Below are 21338 nucleotides of genomic sequence, written 5' to 3' on the forward strand. Positions count from 1 at the left end.
ACTCCCACTGATGCTTCTCATCACTTCCTCAGAAGACCTTCTGTCTCTTCTAACAAATAACCTGACTCTGTCTTTTCTTTCCTCCTTTCCTTCCTCCTGCTCCCTCCATCCCTGCTTCCTCCCTCCAACCTCCTGCTCCCTCCATCAGAAGAGCTATGAACTGAGCCCAGGGCAGGTTTCCTGCCTTGGGGAGAACAGGGCCCAGCTCCTAGAGGAGCCAAGTAAGCAGGAGGTGACCCATCTCTGCCGCAGGGGTTTCGTCCCCTTTACCTGTCTGAGGCTGGCTGAGAGCTTACTTTCCCCTGCAGTGGCAGCCCGAGGAGGATGGCCCACCCCTCCCGCAGGAATGCAAGGAAACAATCAGCTATTAATTTCCAGTGGGACGAACAGGAACCCACTCAGCCAGGAAATCTAAATTGAACATTGATTAAGTCATTCAAGCTCCCTGGCCCCATTAATGTCCAGAGCTGAGGACGATTCTGTGTTCCTGTTTGCGGCCATCCTCCCCCCTGCTAGTGGGAGGATATCTCACTTTTAAAGACCATTTATTTATTTATTTATTTGACAGAGAGAGAGAGAGAGAGAGAGCAGGAGCAGGAACGCAAGCCAGGAGAGTAGGGGAGGGAGAAGCAGGCTCCCCGCCAAGCATGGAGCCCAGTGTGGGGCTCGATCCCAGGACCCTGGGATCATGACCTGAACCGAAGGCAGATGCCCAACCTCCTGAGCCACCCAAGTGAGGTGCCCACGTGCTCTCAGCAGACAGCACTCCGTGGTTCAGCCCAAGGACTAGGGAGCCAGACTCTCCTGGTTTGGATCCCATCTCTGTCACCTGCTGTGTGGGCACGTCTCCTATCTACGGAGACGATGCCTCTGTTTCCTCATCTATGAAGTGGGGATAACAGTTGGACCAGCCCCATGCTGTTGTTTCCTGGCACTATGAGAAATGAGTTGATACTTGTGATGTGCTTAGAATGATGCAAACACTTTTTTGGGTCAAAGTAATGAAATAAATGTATTTAATGATCCAACTTCAGGTGGCACTTGCCTCTGTCTTTTCTTTCCTTCAGGACATCCGTCATCAGACATAGGGAACGGATTTAGGAAAAGAGGCTAAGAGCAGGGAATTGAGGGTGAAACTGCTTCCGTTCAGATCCTCCTTCCACCGCTTAATTTGGGGGGTCACCTAGTCTCCCTGCTCCTCAATTTTCTCATCTGTAAAATGGGGGTTATAATTGCACCGGTTTCCCGGGAGTCATGGAAACAAGTTGGGTCAAGTTCTTAGTGTTGTGCCTGGCAGATAGTAAGTGCTCAATGAATTTTAGCTGTTATTGGGGTGCCTGGGCAGCTCAGTCAGTTAAGTGTCTGCCTTCAGCTCAGGCCCTGATCCCAGGATCCTGGGATTAACAACCACATCAGGCTCCCTGCTTGGCGGGAAGCCTGTTTCTCCCTCTCCCACCCCCGCTGCTATTGTTCTCTGTGTGTGTGTGTGGGTGTCTCTCTCTGTCAAATAAATAAATAAAATCTTTAAAAAAAAACTTTTTTTTTTAGCTGTTATTATAAGGCAACCCCCAAAAGTGCCTATAAATGCACCAATTTCTTTTTTTTTTTTTAGTGCACCAATTTCTGTTGCACCAACTACAGTAAGGCCAGAGCTGACACCCTGAGCAAGTGTGGCTAGAGGTTCAAGCCAGCTCCTAGGGGCTGGCTGTGTGCTGGTTAGCAAAAACGCAGCAGCTTGGCGAGGTGTGGAAGATCTCAGCCACGCTACCTCTGAGTCCTGCCTCTCCTGCTTGCAAGAGGTGTGACGTTGGGCAAGTTACCATCTACAAACCTCAATCTGTTTCCTTCCTCCCTCCCTTCCTTCCGTTAATAAATATTTATTGAGTGTCTATTCAGCAGAGGCATGGTGCTGGGTTCTGGGTGTTTCCCCCATGGACAGGTCAGTGGTGCAACCGAGGCAGACTGGCGGGAGGAAATGAGTGCCTGTCTGCTGAGGGCCCAACAGGGGTGGGGGGCGGCAGGGGGCCTGATAGCCAGCGTGTCCGCAGCCAACATGGCTGCTCATGCTAATTTACCAGCAGAGGTCCTTAGTTCACATCTGTCTCTGCTCTCATCATTGTCTCTTAGGAGGAAGGTGACTGGTTCTTCACTCTTTTCTCCAGCCCAGATGAGATGCTTAAGCAGGTTGGGGGAATGATCGTTCAAGGTTACTCGTTTTGTTTCTGCAGTGGAAAGTCAAGCAAGGATATATTTTTTTCCCTGTAAATTTGGATACTATCAGTAGATTAGTCATCCAAGAAATTAAAAATCGGAAAGCAGAGTCTACCAAGTAGACTCAATTAAGATCCTGCCTTGATCTTATTTAATCCTGGGCCCTCTTCAAAGCAAATTTGGCAGGCAGGCACTTCTGCCTAGGATAGCACTGCCCTCCTCATGTCCTGTGGAGCACCATACCCTCAAACCGTTGATAGTATTCCATGAAAAGAAATTAAATTATTGAGTTTCTTTCCCGCAGACCACCTCCAAGTTCTTGATATACTGATGCCTGTTACGGCATTGTATGGAGTACTTTCCCCAATTATTTGGCTAAGGAGCCTTTCTCCAGCAACAGTAACTACGTCTTGTGGTATCACCCTTGCTCAGAGGACAGCCTAAGAGTCGCCCATCCTCAAGATCTAAGCTAGACGTCATTGACGGAAGCCATGCCAAAACACCCAAACTCTAGTGAATGAATATTGTACTTAGGAGGAGAAATAGAACAGACGGTGGTGAGTAATGAGCTGGTCTGTAAACCTATCAAGCCAGAACTGCCCCCACTTAATGTTAGAGAATGAACAGGGAGTTCTTTGTGAAAGGTGGCCCTCCACTTGCCGGCTTGGCTCACCTTGACTGCAGGGGACATTCAAGGACTGCTGGGTACTGCTGTCCTAGGGGACAGGGTATCTTTCCTCCATCTGCTTTCTGCTGCTGCAGACATCTCCTTATTTCCCATGTCCAGCACAAAACCTCCCTGCAGTTGGTGGTGTGAATGAGAATATTTATCTTCCCCAAACAGCTATGTAACTTCCTCTCCCTCATTCGGGAGGTCAAGTTGACTAAGGGGAGGGAAGCGCTTACAATGGGAAATAAAACCTTGAGGTTATTTTTACTTCTGACAAGTGTGTGACCTTGAGAAAGGACTAAACCACCCCTGTGAGCCTGGATTTCTTCCTCTATAAAATAGGAGTAATCATAGCATCTATGTCAGAGTGTCTGAGATGAGAGATACTGCGTTCAAAACACCTGACACGGTGTCAATACATAGTATGTTTATGTTAATTGAAATTGTTGTTGTTATTGATTCCATATTTGTGTTTTTCTGTGTGTGTGTGTGTGTGAGTGTGTGTGTGTGTGTGAGTGTGTGTGTGTGTGTGTGTGTGAGAGAGAGAGAGAGAGAGAAGAACATGAAGGAGGAGGAGGAGGGGGAGGAGAAGGAGAAGGAAAAGAAGAGAAGGAGGAGGGGGAGGAGGGTGAAGAGGAAGAGGTAGAAGGGAAGGGAGAGGAAAGAATGTGCAATGCTTTGGGTATAATGAGGATTCCATCTTGCAAAGGAAGATTGAGATTAAAATGGAAAATGAATAAATTTCCTACCAATGCTGACTCTTTCACCTAAAGAGATCATTTACCAATGTGATTCTAAGACGAGTCCTAGAAACCAATATTACTGACAATAGATTAACTAGTATCTTAGTTTGTACATCAGGCTCTGGAGAATCTAGTTACTATGCGTCAATCCCAAAAAGCTTACTTTGCACAGAATGCTCCTTGAGGGTATATCATGGTACCCAGGACACCATACTCATAGACAGGATTGCGTGGGGGGGTTCTGACTCTGAGGAGCGTGGCCTAGATTGTCCCAAGGGATTTTTCATCAGGCCTCTTGACCATAGCCTAGATGAACTGTGCTGGCCAGGACTTTTTCCCTGTCTTTCTCTCCCTGTCTCTTTCTTTCTCTTCTTCCCGTCACTTCCCTTTCCTCTGTTGCTCTCACTTCCCCCTCAGACAGGAATGAATAAGCATAAACACATATCTGTTTATTGCATTTGCCTCTGTACATATCCAACACAGACTACTATCTTACATTGTTATAGTAATGTGATTAGACTCTTTATTTTATCTGTTTTCAACGTGGGGAGAGTCTGAATGTGATTTTTTTTTTTTTTTACTGATTTAAGATTTTATTTATTTATCTGACAGACAGAGATCACAAGTAGGCAGAGAGGCAGGCAGAGAGAGAGAGGAGAAAGCAGGCTCCCTGCTGAGCAGAGAGCCCGATGCGGGGCTTGATCCCAGGACCCTGGGATCACGACCTGAGCCAAGGGAGAGGCTTTAACCCACTGAGCCACCCAGGCACCCCTGAATGTCATGTTTTAAGATTGCCACTTTATTTCCATGTTCTTGGTTGAAATCTCCCTTACATTCAGCAGTATTTTTTAACACGACGGTAGGTTTGTATTGTGGTTATATAATAAACATTTGAGTATAAAGAAAGGATAAAACATATGTGAACCAAATTGGGAATTGAAGACAATACTTGGCTTTACCATAAAGGGATCGGGATTATTTATCTAGGAAAACAAACACTATGAACAACAAACACACAATGTTTGAACGTGACACTTCATTACTTTTCTCTTGCCACTCAACAGATTGTACAATAGTGTGGCAAGCACTATATATACTTTTCACAGAACTCTCATAAATCTCATATAGATCTTATAAAATCCCTGAACCATCTTGTGTCTGCAACGTGGATTCCCACAGATCAAGGAACTGCCCCCGCCCCGAATAGTACCAAAGTCTAGGCTTCTTCCCCACAAGGAAACACTTCTTGACTGCAAAGCTTGGCTTATAATAGGATGACTGTGCTGATCAAGACGTTTTGCCAAGGACAGCCTTACCCGCACCCTGTACCCTGTACCCCACTATCTCAAATGAAAAGGCAGGGGCCTCTCAGGGAACCAAGGACAAGCTGGGTTTCATGGGAGCTGGGGCCAGGAAGAAGCTCCTCACCACCCTCCCCCACCTCCCTCCGTCCGTGTGTGTCTGTGTGTGCATACGTACATGCTGGTGCAACTCTTCTATTGGGTTGTCCTCACGATCTGAAGACTCATTCATCCATTCCTTCAACAAGTATTTATTGAGTTCCTATGTGGCGTGGAGATCACGGGCAACCTTGACAGTGGTTTCCTCAGAAAGGAGAGGATGAAAGCCTGACTGGAGAGGGCCAAAGAAAGACAAAGAGAAGGAGCAATAAGGGCAATGAATATGGAAAACTCTTTCAAGGTATTCTGCTCTGCATAAACCAACATGGTGGGAGCAGTGAAGGGGCATTCCACAACCCCCTACACCCCCAAAAAGAGGAGGCATGTGGGGGATGGGATCTGGTGTACAACGGAGGGCTTAGCCTCAGATTCAGCCCTGGCAGCTCATCTCCAGCAACAGGAGGAGGCAGAGCATGGAAGCAGACTCTGACAGGTGGATAAGCACAGCAGTGGCAGCGTACGCATCATAGCTCTGCTGTTATAACAAATACTGCAGGCTGGGAACCTAAACAACAGACCTCATTTTCTCATGGGTGTGGAGGCTAGGAGGTCCAAGATCAAGGTACTGGCAGATTTAGTTCTTGGTGAGAACCCTTTCCACAGCTTGTAGATGCCCCCTCCCATGACTTTTCCTTGGTTGAGAGAGACAGAGACAGACAGAGATTAACGATCTTGTGTCTCTTTCTCTTTTGGTAAGGGCACTAATCCCATCATGAGTGCCCTATCCTCATGACCTCATCTAACCCTAATCACCTTACAAAAAGCCCACCTCCAAATACCATCACATTGGGGAAAAAGGGTTCAATGTATGAATGTGGGGGGAGACAAACCTTGAGTCCTTAGCATTGTGGAAATTTTGTTCCTATGTTCTCAAAGAAGGAGCAAAGGTTCTCAGATGAGACTGAGGATGTGTGAGAAAGTTTGGGACTGTTGGAGACAGTGGGACAGTGACTACACTAGAGACATCTGGTGTGGGTCCTGAGTGGCATTAGAACCTAAGAGGGTGGTGAGTGTGGATTCAAAGTGAAATCAGAGAGTGTGGTTGGGTGTGTTTCTCCAGGCATGTTTAAACTGATGCAGGCACCAAGGAGAAGGAGAATAAGCCTGGAAAACCTTGACCTAGCAAAGTAGATACGATGTAGTGAGAAATCGCAAGGGAGTGTAGGGAGCATGAAAGGAAGTTAATATGATAATAGGATCTACTCTGGCTGAAGAGGGAAGGGAGGGATGACAAACCATGAAAGGTAATGGATTTCAGGGATTTCAGAATTCTGGGAGTCAGGGTACTGGAGGGGTGAACTGGAAAGTTAGGGAGTGGACGAAGGTAGCAATAGGAAATGACAAAGTCAAGGCTGACCAAGAGAGTGAGTGACTGCGGTAGACTGGAGAACAAGGTCACTGGAGCAGAGGTCAAAGAATGGAGCTGCCAGGACATTGGAAGGATTTTTGTCTATGAATATTGAAATCATCAGGAATTGCAACAGGAACAGTAGCTAAGGCAGTGACCATGAACGGGGACTTAAAGAGAGGAGAAAAACCCAAGAGCCTGCAATGACCACAACAAGGAGGGGAAGTGAGTTGACTCATCTGATGGTTCGATGGGGATTTTTAGGAAGGGACAGGGATAGAAGGAGTGTTGGAGAGAACCCACCACCGTTTGAGAGGATTTGGGGGAAGGAGAGGTCCTCAGGGGAGAACACAGGTGCCATTAGAACAGTGACTCTCAAAGTGTAGTTTAGGAACCCCAGGGAGTCTCTGAGACCCTGTCACAGATCCACAAGTCAAAAACTTCAAAGTAAGACTACAATATTATTTGTCTTTTCACTTTCATTCTCTCACAAGTGCACAGTGGAATTTTCCAGAGGCTACATGATGTGTGATAACACCACAGATTGAATGCAGAAGTGGATATGAGAGTCCAGCTGTCTTCTATTAAGCCAGAAGTTAAAGAGATTTGCAGAAATGCAAAACAACTCCATTCTTCCTGTGACTTTGAAAAAAAACACCATTAGTTTCCATAAAATATTTGATGGCTTTATTAGTTATTTTAAAGTTAATAAGTTAATTTTCATGTTCAGTTTCAAATCCAGCATATCTAGATAGATATAACCCACCCACAAAAGTACTTTGGAGTTCTCAATGATTTCTAAGAGTGTCGACTGAAGGTTCCAGAGCACGTGACAGAAGGTTCTGGGGAGCAGGGAAGGGCTGGGAGACAGTTCAGAAATGGGAATGGAAATGGCCATGTGGTGATGATAGTCTGGAGGATTAAGGGTAACCTTGATCCCTGGCTTCTTGTGTTGATGGGCAGAGACAGAGATGAAGGCCATAGGGAGGCCAGTTCTGAGTGCTTGAAGACAGAGGGTAGTGATGAGTCTGAGTCTGAGTACTTGAAGACAGAGGGTAGTGATGAGTCTGAGTCTGAGTACTTGAAGACAGAGGGTAGTGAGGAGTCTGAGTCTGAGTACTTGAAGACAGAGGGTAGTGAGGAGTCTGAGTCTGAGTACTTGAAGACAGAGGGTAGAGATGAGTCTGAGTCTGAGTACTTGAAGACAGAAGGTAATGATGAGTCTGAGTCTGAGTGCTGCCAGAAAGCCAGGAGCACACCGAGCCAGCTCTTGCTGGGAGAGACGTGGCGCCAGGGGACCAACCCTCTTACATAGTATTTGAATCCTTAAAGGGTAGTCTGACTGGTGCTCCTCACCTGCTCTTCTGTCAGGTGCCCCCTCCCAAGACCAGCGATCTGTCATAAGTTGTAGGATGATTCACTGCCCCGTTCTGCAAAATCTGGAAGAGAGGATGTGTTGCTGGAAAAGAGGGTATGGTGTGGGCAGGCATTCTCGAATGCCTGCTACAATGAATGGTCAAGGAAAATGAAAGAATTTTTTGAGAACACCTTTGAGTATTTATTTGGAATGTTTCCCATTCAGTTTTGCCTGAAGGCGCAGAGCTGGATTGAGCATGTGCTGATCTTACATTGTGACACCAAAAATTGGGGTACATGGTTTGCTATGAACGTCTTCCATTGCCTCTGGATGCAAAAGGCCTTCTGAGAGATGGACCAGGAAATACAATGTTAGCATCTTTGGATGTGGCAGTGGTGAGCGGGTTGATGTATATACAGTCAGATTCCTACGTCAGTGGAGAAAGTCTGGAGATGGATCTGCACCCATGGTTGGTTGGTGGACGAGCTGGCCCAAAGAATTTTTAGCTCAAACCTGCCATTTGCCCAGCTGCAGAAGATACTGTTCACACTGTAATTCCAGTGACTGCTGTCCCTTGTAGTGTGTGAGGCAGAGCATGGACACGAGAACCTTCCCTGTACTTGTCAAAATCTAACTTTGGCAGTGTTCACCCTAACATCTGATCATAGTCTCAACATGGGAATGTATTGCATGTAAAAATGTTTAAGTCTTCCAACCAGATCAACACAATTCCATAATCACAGGAAAGTAAAAGAGCTTGCAAATATGAACATTCAGTGAATAAAAAATAAAATTTTTTAAAGTGTGTTTAAATGTGCCACATTTAGAGAATGAGCTCAAACGAGCATTTACTTCTCCTACCCCATCCCACTGAACTGTGAGTAGGGACATAAATCAATTTCCCTCTTCATTGGATAATTCCCATCAGCCTTCAAAACATGTCTTACTCGTTATTGCCCATTTAAAAGTAATCAAACCATCACATCAACAGACTTTCTCTTAACTCTGGATCCCCCTGAGGTACAGCCCCATTTCTCTGCTCCTCTTCATGGCAGAACTCTTTGAAAGAGTTTAATATTGCCTGTCTCCTTCTCTCCAGCTCTTTCTCCCCTCAGCCCACTCTGATGTGATTTCCTCCTACACCACTCCACTGAAAGGACCCATATCAAAGTCACCAATGTGGCTTTGTCAAAGAAAAGTTAATTCTCTGTTCTCATTTTACTTTTTGACAGCATTGGACATCCTTGACCAAGCCTTCCTTCCCGGTACATCTTCTCTAGGGCTCCCTTTGACTTCGCCGTCTCATTAGCATCTCATTGTTTTCCATTCCTCTGCTGGTTACTCTTCTTTTATTAGACTCCTCTATTCTTCCTGGCTTCTTCTCTCTGTCCATACTCATTCCCCAAAGCACCACACGTAGTCCTTTGGTTTTCAGGATCATTTATATACACTGAGAGGTCTCAAATTTATCCATCCCTCAACACCATCTCATATATGCAAATGTCTATATGGACATCTCTGCCTGGCTCTCACTCAGGCATTTCAAACTCCACGAAGCTACCATAGAACTATGGATTCTCCTTCTGACTGCATTCTCCATCTGTCTTTCCCACCTTAGTGAATGACACCACTTTCCACCCTGTTGCTCAAAAAACTGAAGCCTCACCCATGATGCCTATCCTTCCTCATGTGGGCAATCCATCAGAAAGTTCCATCATCTCTAATTCCATGCTTGACAAATATAATTGCTCCACACTGAATCCAAGCATCATCTCTTCTTGGTCTACTAAGGCCACCTCCTCAAAGGGACTGCCCTCACTTTTGCTCTTCTTCTAGTCCATCTGCCACCCATCCGCCAGATCACATTATGTCTTCTCTAAATCCCTCTGATGATGTCCCACTGTGGCCAAACTCTTACCCTGACTTACCAGGTCCTATGGGATCTGACCCCAATTTATTTCTTGGACCTCCTCTTGTTCCCCTTCCCAGCTAGTTTCTATGCTTCCACCATAATGGTTTTCTTCTCCTCTCTTTCACTTGCCAAGCTTCTTCCTGACTCAAGGTCTCTGTATTGGCCAGGTCTTCTGTTTGGAACATCCCTCTGTTGCTATGGATTCTTCTTTTCATTTAAATTTCAGTGCCAAAGCTACGCTGCCTGAGAGGCCATCCCTGATGACCCTGGATGAAGCTCTTTTCTTCCCCGTGGTCACCCCAGCACTCCATAGCCTCCTCGCAGCAAAGGCCAGTCCTTGAAATGATCTCCTCTGTGTGTTCATTTGTATGTTTATTGTTTGCTTTCTGTGCCTTGATGGTAGAGACGGTCTTGTTCACTGGCATCCCTAGTACTTGGTACTAACAAGTGACCTGTCAGTACCTATCAACTAACAGACTAACTTGGAACTGTGGGAAGGAATAGTTGAAATCTGGATTACCCGGGGAAAATTCAGGTAGGATTGCTAAATTCTTTTCACTCTTAAGATGCGCTCATTCAAGTCATTCTCAAAATACGATCTCAAAATAATTACTAGCCCCTTTCAAAGAGAGGCCAGATACTTCTCCATACCGAAGTAAAAAATGAGACCAACAACCACCATACCAGGAACATGTCATTTTGCCCAAGAAAAGGTTGAAGAGGACAAAAACAATTTTTTGTATCATCCAAAATTCTTCAAAGAACAAACTTCCGGTTCCTCAGTTTGTGCGCTGTGGAAATTAAAAAGAGGACAGGAGGGCAAGTTTTTTTTTTTTTCCATCTGTGTGTGACGTCTTCCTGCTCTATCAGGGGTCACTGATTTTACATCCTGGTGTTAGATCAGATTCTGAGCTTATTTCTCAAATGGTCCTGTTTTATGGACGGTGCAGAGCTGTGGATGTATACTGAGCGCTTACGCAAGTTCTGTGTCTAGATTGGTATTTATTATGAGTAACTACATTAACTTATTTTATGACCGGAGCTCTGAGAACCTGAAAAACTGTGTGTTCTACTGTTGCACGCGCTTAGGAGTCCTGCCTGTGCTCACAAACTCTCTGCCCGGCATTAGCAAAGGATCTTGGATTTCCAGGACCTCCATTTTTTCCATCTGCAAAAAGGAGAAAATGTTTGAAAATATATGATGCTTTTCTTTATTGGAATGCCTGTAAGACATTGTATGAGATGTCAAAGTATTATGGAAGGAGGCCCAAACTTGAACGCCCAAAGTTAGCAGGTACTTGTTTTACTACAGATCCTCAAGGCATTCAGTACTAGGATATTGTAAATTCAAGTGATTTTAATTATCATTCAGAGACAGATGCAGTTAATCCTACCAAGAGGGAGCATTGTATAATACAGGAGGGCTGAACTGGTATCAGGGATCCCTGCCTTATCCTTCTTTGGACAAGTCACCTTGCCCTTTCTTTCTTTTTTTTTTTTTTTTTTAAAGATTTTATTTATTTATTTGACAGAGAGAGACAGCAAGAGAGGGAACACAAGCAAGGGGAGTGGGAGAGGGAGAAGCAGGCTTTCCTTCGAGCAGGGAGCCCGATGTGGGACTTGATCCCAAGACCCTGGGATCATGACCTGAACCGAAGGCAGACGCCCAGCAACTGAGCCACCCAGGCGCCCCGCCTTGCCCTTTCTGAACTTGGTCTGGCTAGACTTTGGGGGACAGGAATGAGTTATGAAGATGGGGTGGGCGGGCATTGTTATGGGAACAAAGGAAAAGGAGAACAACAGACCTCCAGGAAGAACAGAAACTGGATGGTGGTTTTGATCCCAGGGCAGGCCCTAGGGGGCCTCTGTGTCTCCCTGTCTAGCTGCCCACTTGCCTCCGTATCTCTGCCAGTTTCCTTTATTTCAGCAGTGTGCACGTCATGCCACGTCAAGCAAGGTTTTGTTGAAAGGAAAGGTTCTCTTGCTGGGGAGAAAATGATCCAAACCCATGCCATTCGCTTACATTATGTCTGCTTCCTCGTGGCTCTGGCCCATCCTACCTAGGTGCCAGCATCCCTTCTCTAGCCTCACCCAGGGAAGTGGGGTCAAGAAGTGGTTGAGACTGTAGCAAACTGAAACCTCCTGGCCCTGTCAAGAGGGAGACAGGCTCCAGCACTAGTGCTCCATGGCTGGGCGGGCTTGCATCGTAAACAGCGCTGGGCCTTTCAGATTTGTCAGTGCCAGCTGAAAATCCACATTTTTGCATGAAGTGTTTTGAGTCTTACATAGTGGCGAGTAATTTAAAAAATGTTGATACTGTGGGGTTCAAAAAATATGCCTGTAATCTACATCTAGCTGGTCCACAGATGATGCAGCTACTAGAATCGAGAGTTTAGATAAAGTCGTGACCTCTCAGCATCTGTTCTGGATACTAGCTCTGTGTGCATGCACCTGTGTATGTCTGCATTCCTGAAAGGGATTCTGATTGGCCCAGTATACCTTTTCCGGGCCACAGTTGGTCACAGAGGTTTGTTACAGAGTTTGGCTGCATTTGGGTTTGGTACCTGCCCTTGATCTTAAAAGGGCTGCCTAAGGCCTGCCTTTTCAGCAGGGACCTTGGTTCAGCCACCTTCCATTCCAGAGGCTGCGGCCATGGCAGGCTGCATACCTAATATGTCTTCCAAAGAACTACAATTTTCATCTCCGTAAACAAATGTGTAAATAGAAAGATCTGTATTGGTTTCTCCTAATAAAATTCTGTTTCTTAAGGAAAAGCAATGTTCCATTGGCATTTAGATAGAGTTTTGGTAAAAATGTGAGTGTTGACAAGTATAAGATACTAGTAGTAATTGTTCTTAGAGAGAAGCTCTAATTTGATTTACACCAAATGTTGGCTACTTTTAATTTTAAGAAAACTCAGCTTACAAAACTCACAACTCCTAGGTTTAGAAGAGATTTTAACCTATTTAAACCTCCCTTCTGGTCATTGAATACTTTTTTATGGCTTCCCCACGAAGCTGGCATCACCTACATTGTGGGTACTTCTCTTTACTACAGAGCACACTTCTTCCAGAGGGAGCCTCTTTTATCCTTGGATAAGCCTAACGATTAAGTTTTTTTCTTTTCTTTTTTTTTTTTTTTTTTAGGATTTTATTTATTTATTAGACAGAGAGAGAGAGAGAGAAAACACAAGCAGGGGGAGCAGCAGTCAGAGGGGAGAGGAAGAAGCAGGCTCCCCGCTGAGCAGGGAGCTCCATGTGGGGCTCAATCCCAGGACCCTGGGATCATGACCTCAGCCTAAGGCAGACCCCTAACCAACTGAACCATCCAGGCACCCCTTAAGTTTTTTTTTTTTTCTTATTGCACAGTGCCCAACCATCTCACCAGCACAGTTTCAATTTGCTGAATGAATCCATTCCCAGCGACTACACGGGACTGAGCACGAAATCACCGTGCACTCTGAGCATGGATTGGTGGGGCGCTGGGGCGGGGGCGGGGGCGGGGGGGGCGCTTGGGGAAAGATATTTACTGGGTGTAAACTATGTGCCAGGTACTGTTCTAGGATCTTGAACGGTATCAGCGAACAGAACAAACCCATGTTCCCGTAGAGTGGATGTCTTTCCCTGGAAGTAGGAGGTGGTGGGAGATACATTTTCTAAAAAAAAGTAAATTCTGTAATACCTCGAAAGGTGATCAATGCAATGGACAAAAGGAAAAGTAGAGTCTAGTGAGGGGGACGGGGAGGGAGGAAGGAGTTACAACTTGAAACAGAATAGGGTGGGCCTCCCTGAACAAAGACTTGAAGGAGATGAGGGGGTTCGAATGTAGAATGAGTGTGCCCAGGCTTTCCTAGATTCCCGTAGCGCTGCAGACATGGCTCCTTCTTGACTGTCCTGAACTTCGAGATAATAATAGTAATAATAATGGCTTAGTTTCTGTTGAAATCCGACAGAGATTCTAAGCGCTTTCTCCATTTGAATTCATTACATTCTCCTAGTGCCCCTGAGGTCACTCGTACTTTTATCCCCATTTTCACAGGAGTCAACGGAGGCATAGCGGAGCTAACTAACTTGGCTAATATCCGGCAGCTAGTAAAAGGAGGAGGTGGGATTCAAACTTTGGCCTTCTGGCTCTAGGCTTTGGCTCTTCAGACCTTCCCACAGCTGCCGCGAGGACATCCCTCAAGTCCCTGGCCCTCATGTTTTCCTTTCCCAGGCACGTGCCTGGAGTCTGGAGCTTCTCCATGTGTGTGATTTCTGGGATGAGATTTAAAGTCTTTTCAACACCCTGGGGTTTGTACTGAGAATTGGTTAATATCATTGGACAAGCGGGGCTGGGGAGCTTCACCAATCCCCCTTAAGCCCCCTCCCTTGGGCACACCCTGACCAGCAACCCTTGCTTACATAAGGTCTTGTAAGGTCACGGTGATCAAAATAAACATTTTCTCCCCCTCAGTTTTGACATAAAAAGACACATCTTTTCTTCAGCAAATGTCACTGTGGTTTCAAAGCCCAAGTGTGATGTTTGAGCGGGCAGCATTTTAAAAGTATTTCCTGCTCAACCATAGGGTGAAATTATACAAGCCAGTGGGTCCTGAAAACAGCTGCCTCAAATTCTTACCACCTGCAAAAAGAAAATAATTTTACGTTGTTTTTAATTTTGAGATTGGGGGGTTTTCTGTTGTTTCAAACTCTGAGGGGCCCTCCAATTCACTAAACCTTCAAGCTGGAAAGATAATTTGGGAGCTTGAAAAAGGTTTTGCGAATCTGAAGGAGAGACTTCACTGGAATTGTATTTTCATTAATGCACTTGAAACAACTGTTCCTGGAAACGGCCTGGGGACTGTTCCTTGAAACGGCGAAAGTCCCAGGCTCTCGGGGACTCTGGTGAGCCTCAGAAACAGTCCCATGGCTTCTTGGTAGAGTTTCCCTTGGTAGAGAGACGTGGCGGAGATCCCTCGGTGGAGGTTAGAGGGGGACCTCCTCTTGTGTGAGCTCTCTCGACCTGTTGCATCCTCCCAGGCTTTTCAAGTTAAGAGTTGGATTTCCTGAAATTGTTGATCTGGATGAAAGTGCAGGCGCCCCCTCCCCCTCTCCCCTCCCCAGCCGAGCGAGAGTCGCTGCAGGGGAGGAGGAGGAGGGGTTGAGGTGGGGTGGGGTGGGGTGGGGTGGGGGCCGCGGGAGAGAAACTAAAGCGATGAGCACCAGACAGGAAAAGTGGGAGGAGGAGGAGGAGGAGGAGGAGGAGGAGGAGGAGGAGAAGAAGGAGGGGGAGGAGGCGGCCTTGAGAGGAGAGGAGGGAAACGTGTCACCAGCCCGGCTCGGGGAGCGCCGCGGCGTTCGTGGACCCGCGCTGGCGGTCGGGAGGCTGGACTGGACCCCGCAGAGGCCGGCGCTGCGCGGGGAGGGAGGAGGGAGAGCTGGGCAGCGCGCTGCAGGAGAGCGATCCAGATCCCTCTTTGCTCGCCGGTGAGAAAACTTTCTCGGGAAGACCGGAAACTTTGTCCTAGGCGCGCCGTCTCGGGCGGAGGCGAGCTGCGGGTGTGCGCAACTCGAGGTGACTCAGCCCCGGGACCCCAAGGGGGTGAGTGGGGAAGTCCCGGGGAGGGGCTGGAGTTGTACGCCCGGCGACCGCACGGGACTGAGCACGAAATCACCGTGCACTCCGGGCACAGACTGGCTGGGCACGAGCCGGGGAGGGGGCTGGGGGGGGGGCTTGGGGAAAGCGTCACATTTGGTGGCAACCGGATGGGGACCCCAGCACGGTGCAGGATCCTCGGATCGCACGCAGCAGGAGGACGGAGGCGAGCGGACTGGCGCCCCCCGGACTGGGGCGGGGGAGAAAGCCGTGCTGCTTAGCGCGGGATGGGGGGATGCCGCCGACCGCGGGACCCAGGTTGTGCCAGGAGACCAAAGAAGAAAGTTTGCTTGTTTGCCTCCCTCGTTCTCCCTGGGCCCGAGGCGGCAAATCTGTAAGAGCTGCCCCGGCTGGGGCGCGGACGATCGGGCGCCCCGAGACAGCCCATCTTTTCCTGCCGTCCTCCTATTTGCAGAGACAGGCGTGGGAGGGAGGGCAGGGAGGCCAGCCGCTTTGTCCCGCGCTCCGCTGGGCTCAGCCGCCTGGGGCGGGCGGGGGCGCAGCCCGCGAGACACCCGGCCGGGGCGGGCGGCTATTCGGCGCCGGCGGCACCCGGATTCAGCGCCGGCTTTCCCGCCCGCCCTCCATTTGGCGAGGCGTTCGTCTGCGCGCCTACTGTGCGCACGCCCGGCGCCCACCGCGCGCAGGGTGCTCTCCAGATCCCCGGCCGCCCCACCACTCTCGCGGCCGCGACCCTCCCTTCCCGGCCCTCGGCCCCTGTTCCTGAGGGCGGGCGCCCCGGGTCACATCAGGCGGTATGCTTGCAGACTGTGCCTCCGCAATCGGCCCTGGGGTGCCTCCCTGGTAGGCAACAGGGTTCTGACCCTGCCCCTGCCCTCGGTCACATGCCGCCGCCTCTTCCTCCGCGGGGCCGGGAGCCCGCGTTTTGTTTGTCAGCAGTAAGGCGGGGAGTATTTATAGACGGCGCTGCAGTCCTGCGGTGTGTAAGGTTTCAATTACTGCGATGCGCCCTACAGGACGCAAGGCTCACGCGCGGCCACTCGGAGGCACGTCTGCTCCCGAGACCCTCACGTTAAACGCTCTGGGCGGGTCCCCGGGCATCCCTGCCAGGGCGGAGTTCTCGAACCTGTTGTCCCCGGGATCCGTGCAAAAGGGCCCTCGCGAAGGACCAAAGCGGTCAAGGGCGCTAACAGCCCTTACTGCCCCTCCAAAGGCTGCTCGTTGATCAAGCCTCGAACACTGCTTTTGGAATTCCCTTTGGTGACCCTGACCACCACCGTGTGTTGCTGTCCTGACATTTCATTGGTCTACGCGGTGCGGTGCACAATATCCCGGGTGCTGAACTCTGGTAAATTGCTCTCTGCTGGAAGGCGCTGTTCTGACATCCTGAAGCAGCAAGTGGGTCAGGAGGGGAAATGGGGCTTGCAGAGGCTAATTTAGAAACGGTTTCAATGTAAGCCTCTGTTGAGGTTCCCGGTACTATCGAGAAAGGTGCTGTGGGCTGTCCTCTCTGTGGAACCTGGCCGCAGGGCTGAGCCCTTCTTAACCCACCGAGGGTGCCTTCGAAAGCCTATTCTATAGCAGATAAAGGGAACAGTGCTTGAACGGTCCACAAAATTGTCTTTGGTTTTTCCAACCTCAACCACTGTCCTTTCTGTATCTTACCGATGCTTCTAACAGCCTGAACCATCGATAGTGTAAAAAAGAAAGACATTAGAAATGAGTTGGTCCAACTGTCTTATTTCTCCAGGGCTTAGTTTAGACTACCTTGTTTCTTAAGGAGGAGACCTCATTTCTTTCAGATGCAGAGGCTCATGGATATTTATTTCTGGGGGGCGGGATTTCAATAATGATTGTCATTTGAATATTATAAAAATATGCCTTTATTTAGAAAAGGAGGAAGAGGGGGGTAAACACTCCTTGAGTTCTTACAATGTCTTAAACTTTGCCCTGAGAGACATTGATAACCGAACAAAATCTGCAGGGAAACAGCAATGAGGTAGGTACCGTTATATCCCCACCACTATAATGATGAACCCACGGAGGGTTTGGACAAACCATTGAAGTGGTTTGGATCTGTTACTCCAGGCCTCTAGTGGGAGCCGGTCCTGGAGATCTTTCCCTTCAGTTTTTTGTTTCTCAGTTGTTGGCTAGATCATCTTATAGTCGAGTCATTTGGTGGCTTCTTCTTTCTTATTTTTTCTCTATGTCACGTAGTAGCACGGAATGGCTCAATTATTGAAGGAAAAAAAAATCTTAATCTTGTATTTAGAGAACTGTTACTCTGGTAACCTGAAGATTTCATGCTGGTAGTCCAGACCTAAATGTCATCATCCTCAGTTTGCTTACGGACGGTGTAGGTGCAAGATTTAAACCATTTATCTGTAGAAAATGGAATTATTAGGAGTTTGTGGATTTTTTGATGATTTTTCTACCCTCATGACTCCCTGTGGTCATTCCTTTTGCAGAGCCCTTGTACAGGGTCAAGTGTACTGAAATCTTTCTTGAATTGCAGCCTTTTTCCTTCTGATGGTGTTTGCAGAGCTAGGCCAGTACAGAATTGACTTGAGACGTGGGGTGTGAGCTCCTCTGAGAGATCCCTACTCTGCTTAATGTTTGTCGTTAAAAGTTTGTTCTCTAGAGCTGCCTCCTCTGTATGCAAATGTTTGAAGTAATGCTTAGAGACCAGTATCATTCCTTAACAAGTCAGTGTGAATATCTCCTTTGCTGAAGGTTGAGAATACAGTATTTTGGGGATTTTGTGCTGGATTAGGGATTTGGGAACAGAGGGAGTGATATCCTGATAAGCAGAAGGCAAGGGAGCTAGGAAGGAGGTTGGGAGTGTAAATGACACCAAGCAATGAAGAGACATCAGAGGTGAACTTGAGTTAATGATGATTTTTCTCAGGGACCGGGGATCCAAGGTTTACTTTGAAACTTACACAGTTAAAACAAACAAGCCAAGGTATTTCTTGGGCAGCTCTTATGAGCCAGGTACAGCCATGCTGATGTCATTTGAGCCTCTCAGCGATCTGACCAGGTGAATATTTTTTTCCCTATTTGAAGATGTGAAAAGAGAGACTCGGAGAGGTCAATTCCTTTCCTGACGGAAGAGCCAATAACTTAAGCACCTTGTGCTTTCCAGGACGTTTTGATATATACCCTTGAAAGCCTTCCGTGAAGAACCCAGGGTGCCACGTAATCAAGAAAGCCCTGGTGGTTCACATGGACGTTTCTGGATCAGAAGTGGGTACCTGAGCAGTGTGGAAGCTCTAGAAATGGGGGGGTAGGAGGTGGGTGAGCAGTGGGGGAGCTGAAGGGACCAGCTGGGTAGTTCTCACAGTCATTACTCCATGGGAGGAAACAGGTTCTGCAGATACTTTATAGAGGATTACTAGCCTTGGTCTGGCAGGGGATGGCTCTCACCCCATAAAGCAAGACCTGGGAACTGGCCTGCCCTGGGAGGTGCCCAGAGGGGGACAGCGGGGAAGGAAGGACCCCCACCTCCCTCAGAATACCTTTGGTTGTGACGATGCCTGGTTAGAATCCCCAGTTTATAGGCAATATAAATTAGGGAGCTCATGAGACCTGTTTCCATTTTAATTGGACTTGGCCTTTTGTGGTAATAGTCACCCAGTCTCTGTCTTTAAATACTCTCTTCTTATGTTTTGCCAGTTTATGGCCTTTGTAGATCAATCCTTGGATTTCATTTAGAGGAGAGAGAGGGAGGGGCAAAAAAAAAAAATCTGCAAAGGTTAGTGATTACCTAAATTGGATTAAGTTCTGTCTAGCAGCGTTTAAAGAAATGTTGCTTGCTCTCTAATTACCATCAACTAGGAATTTAAATGGTCTATTAAATTTAAGCTTTTTTTTTTTTTTTTTAATCCATGATAGTTCTAGTTCTAACATATTCTGGGGTTTTGGAGGCTTTTTTATGTTCCTTAAATGTGTAGAGGGCGTTCTCTTCCTCCCCACCTTTTAAACATATTACATTTCTCTAGCAGGATAATAAATGATGTTATTATATACTGGCTTCATTGAAAAGCAGAAGCTCCTAGCCAGGTACATCTGGCTCTGTCAACCTCTGGAAAGCAAGCTGGTGAACTGAGCTCCTTGTCGGAAATTTAGGGACACCTATGTGAAACTCTGGAGTATGGAGGATGGACGGAGTATGGACAGAGTATGGACGGAGGCTGGTTGGATGGAGTATGACTAGCTCCTTTATCTGTGTAGTGAAAGGATGGGCCAATAATGAAAATCAGCCACCTTTACTCTGTGCTTGGGCTTTGAATCAGAAACCTGAGTGCTCTTTATCAAACGGGGTGGTGTGTGCACTCCGGGCTGGGACTAGGCTCAAGCAAGTGAGGCATCAAGGGCATGACCGAAGGGCATGACCCTAAGAGACAGCTCCCCACCTGCCTGGTCCTCTTTGGGGCCCTGGTGTGCTCACGGATGACCTGTGCCCAGAGGGTTTCAGAGAGTGGTAGAACTCACCAGAAGATCTCTCCTTCTTTCGACCATGCCCCATGGGAAAATATGATCAACATTTACCCCTGCCACTGCCCAAAGAACCCATCATACGTGTTTGTACAGTTTATTTTGTGTATAATCGTATGTTACCTGAAGGCATGCATTTCTGTCTCTAGGCTTTCATTCTCTTTCCTTCTCCTCAATTTTGGGGTGCAAGTATATGATTTTTCCAATGCGTTCATCGGTGTCCTGGTTTCGCCTCAGCAGGTTGCCAAATGCCAGCAGCACCACCAGTTTCTCGCTCCTCTTTACCTGTTACAGAACTTTCTCTGGCTTGGCTGGTTCTTTTTGACCTGGGCTGGGTTCTGTGTTTGGTTGAAGGCATCTGTGACAGCAGTTAGGTTTTTAGGTTTTTAGCAGATACTAGGATTAAGGGGCCACTTTGGGCTCCCTCGTTGAGGAACCAGAGTATATGTCACCTTCAGCTGAGCCTGGGAGGATACCCTGAAGAAGCATTTGTTTTTGTCTTCTTCCCAAGGACCGGGGGCAGGGATCCAGCCAGGGCTGCGATGTACGTATTGTGCTGAACTGAGCTGCCTCAGCCCCTGTTACAACCTGCTCATGACCTCAGCTGCGTAAATCCTCCATGGAAACCCATTAACGCTTGCCGTCTAATTCCACATACTCCTTTGGAACTGGCTCACCGTCATTCCCCAGACGTCTTTGCGGTATATCAACTCGAGCCGTCAGTTCGGGGAATTCTGCTGTGGGGTACCAGCTGCCAGAGTCCCCCACCACGAAGCTGTAACATCTCTGGAGGCAAAATTGGTGGGTCAACAAAGTAATCCTTTGCTGTGTTCTGAGAAAAGTTTTAAAACATTCTTGACCTTGACCAATAGGACAATCGATTACTTTCAAAAGACATGCGGAAAGCTGTCGGTATCAACTTTGCCGAGAGAGGAGTTGTTGAAAGAGCCCCCTGCGTTGGTCCTAACTGGCATCTTGGAGACAACACGGGACAAGGAGTTGAGATCTGGAATCTGATCCCGACTCTGCTGTGGGCCAGCTGTTGGACTGTAGTCAAGTTGCTCAGTTGCTCTGGGCCTCAGTTTTCCTACCTACAAAGTAATGGGACTGGTCCACTGCAGTTTAAAATATGAAAAATTAGAAGACTTGATATTTAAACTTCAGGTTTCCAGCTTTAAAGAAAAAGCAACAACAACAAAAAGGCTGGGTTCTCTGGCGAGGTGGTGTTCCCCTGCCACGGCCCTGATAAGAATCAAGTTTGCTGTCCTGGCTTCAGGCCTCCTTGTCTTTGTCTTTAATCACAATCGAATTCTTGTTCTCTCTTCTAGTGTCTTTGTTACTGGTAGGATTACATCTGGCTCACGTTTGTGCTCAGTGTAGTAGGTGCTCACGAAATAGTTGTCGACCTGTGATTTTTAAAGACTTCCTTTTTTTTTTTTTAAAGATTATTTATTTATTTGACAGACAGAGATCACAAGTAGGCAGAGAAGCAGGCAGAGAGAGAGGAGGAAGCAGGCTCCCTGCTGAGCAGAGAGCCCTGTG

The 21338-nt window shown here is 47.6% G+C and overlaps 1 protein-coding gene across 9 annotated transcripts in view; it reads left to right on the forward strand.

The window, feature by feature from the left end:
- PRR5L (proline rich 5 like) overlaps nucleotides 1-21338 on the forward strand; it is a 143296-nt gene that overhangs the window by 59710 nt on the left and 62248 nt on the right. For 2 of the 9 annotated variants that reach the window (XM_032840950.1, XM_032840960.1), the window contains exon 1: nucleotides 15062-15169. The exons of 2 other annotated variants lie outside the window; for them this stretch is intronic. The gene's annotated coding sequence lies outside the window, so the exon portion shown is untranslated. Of the gene's footprint in view, nucleotides 1-15061; nucleotides 15285-21338 lie in introns of those variants that run through there. 5 more of the 9 variants (XM_032840952.1, XM_032840953.1, XM_032840958.1 and 2 more) reach the window with 5 other exon arrangements.

This window comes from Lontra canadensis, unplaced genomic scaffold (assembly GCF_010015895.1).
Source record: "Lontra canadensis isolate GAN:19392208 unplaced genomic scaffold, GSC_riverotter_1.0 scaffold118, whole genome shotgun sequence".
In the NCBI taxonomy this organism is placed as follows: domain Eukaryota; kingdom Metazoa; phylum Chordata; class Mammalia; order Carnivora; family Mustelidae; genus Lontra; species Lontra canadensis.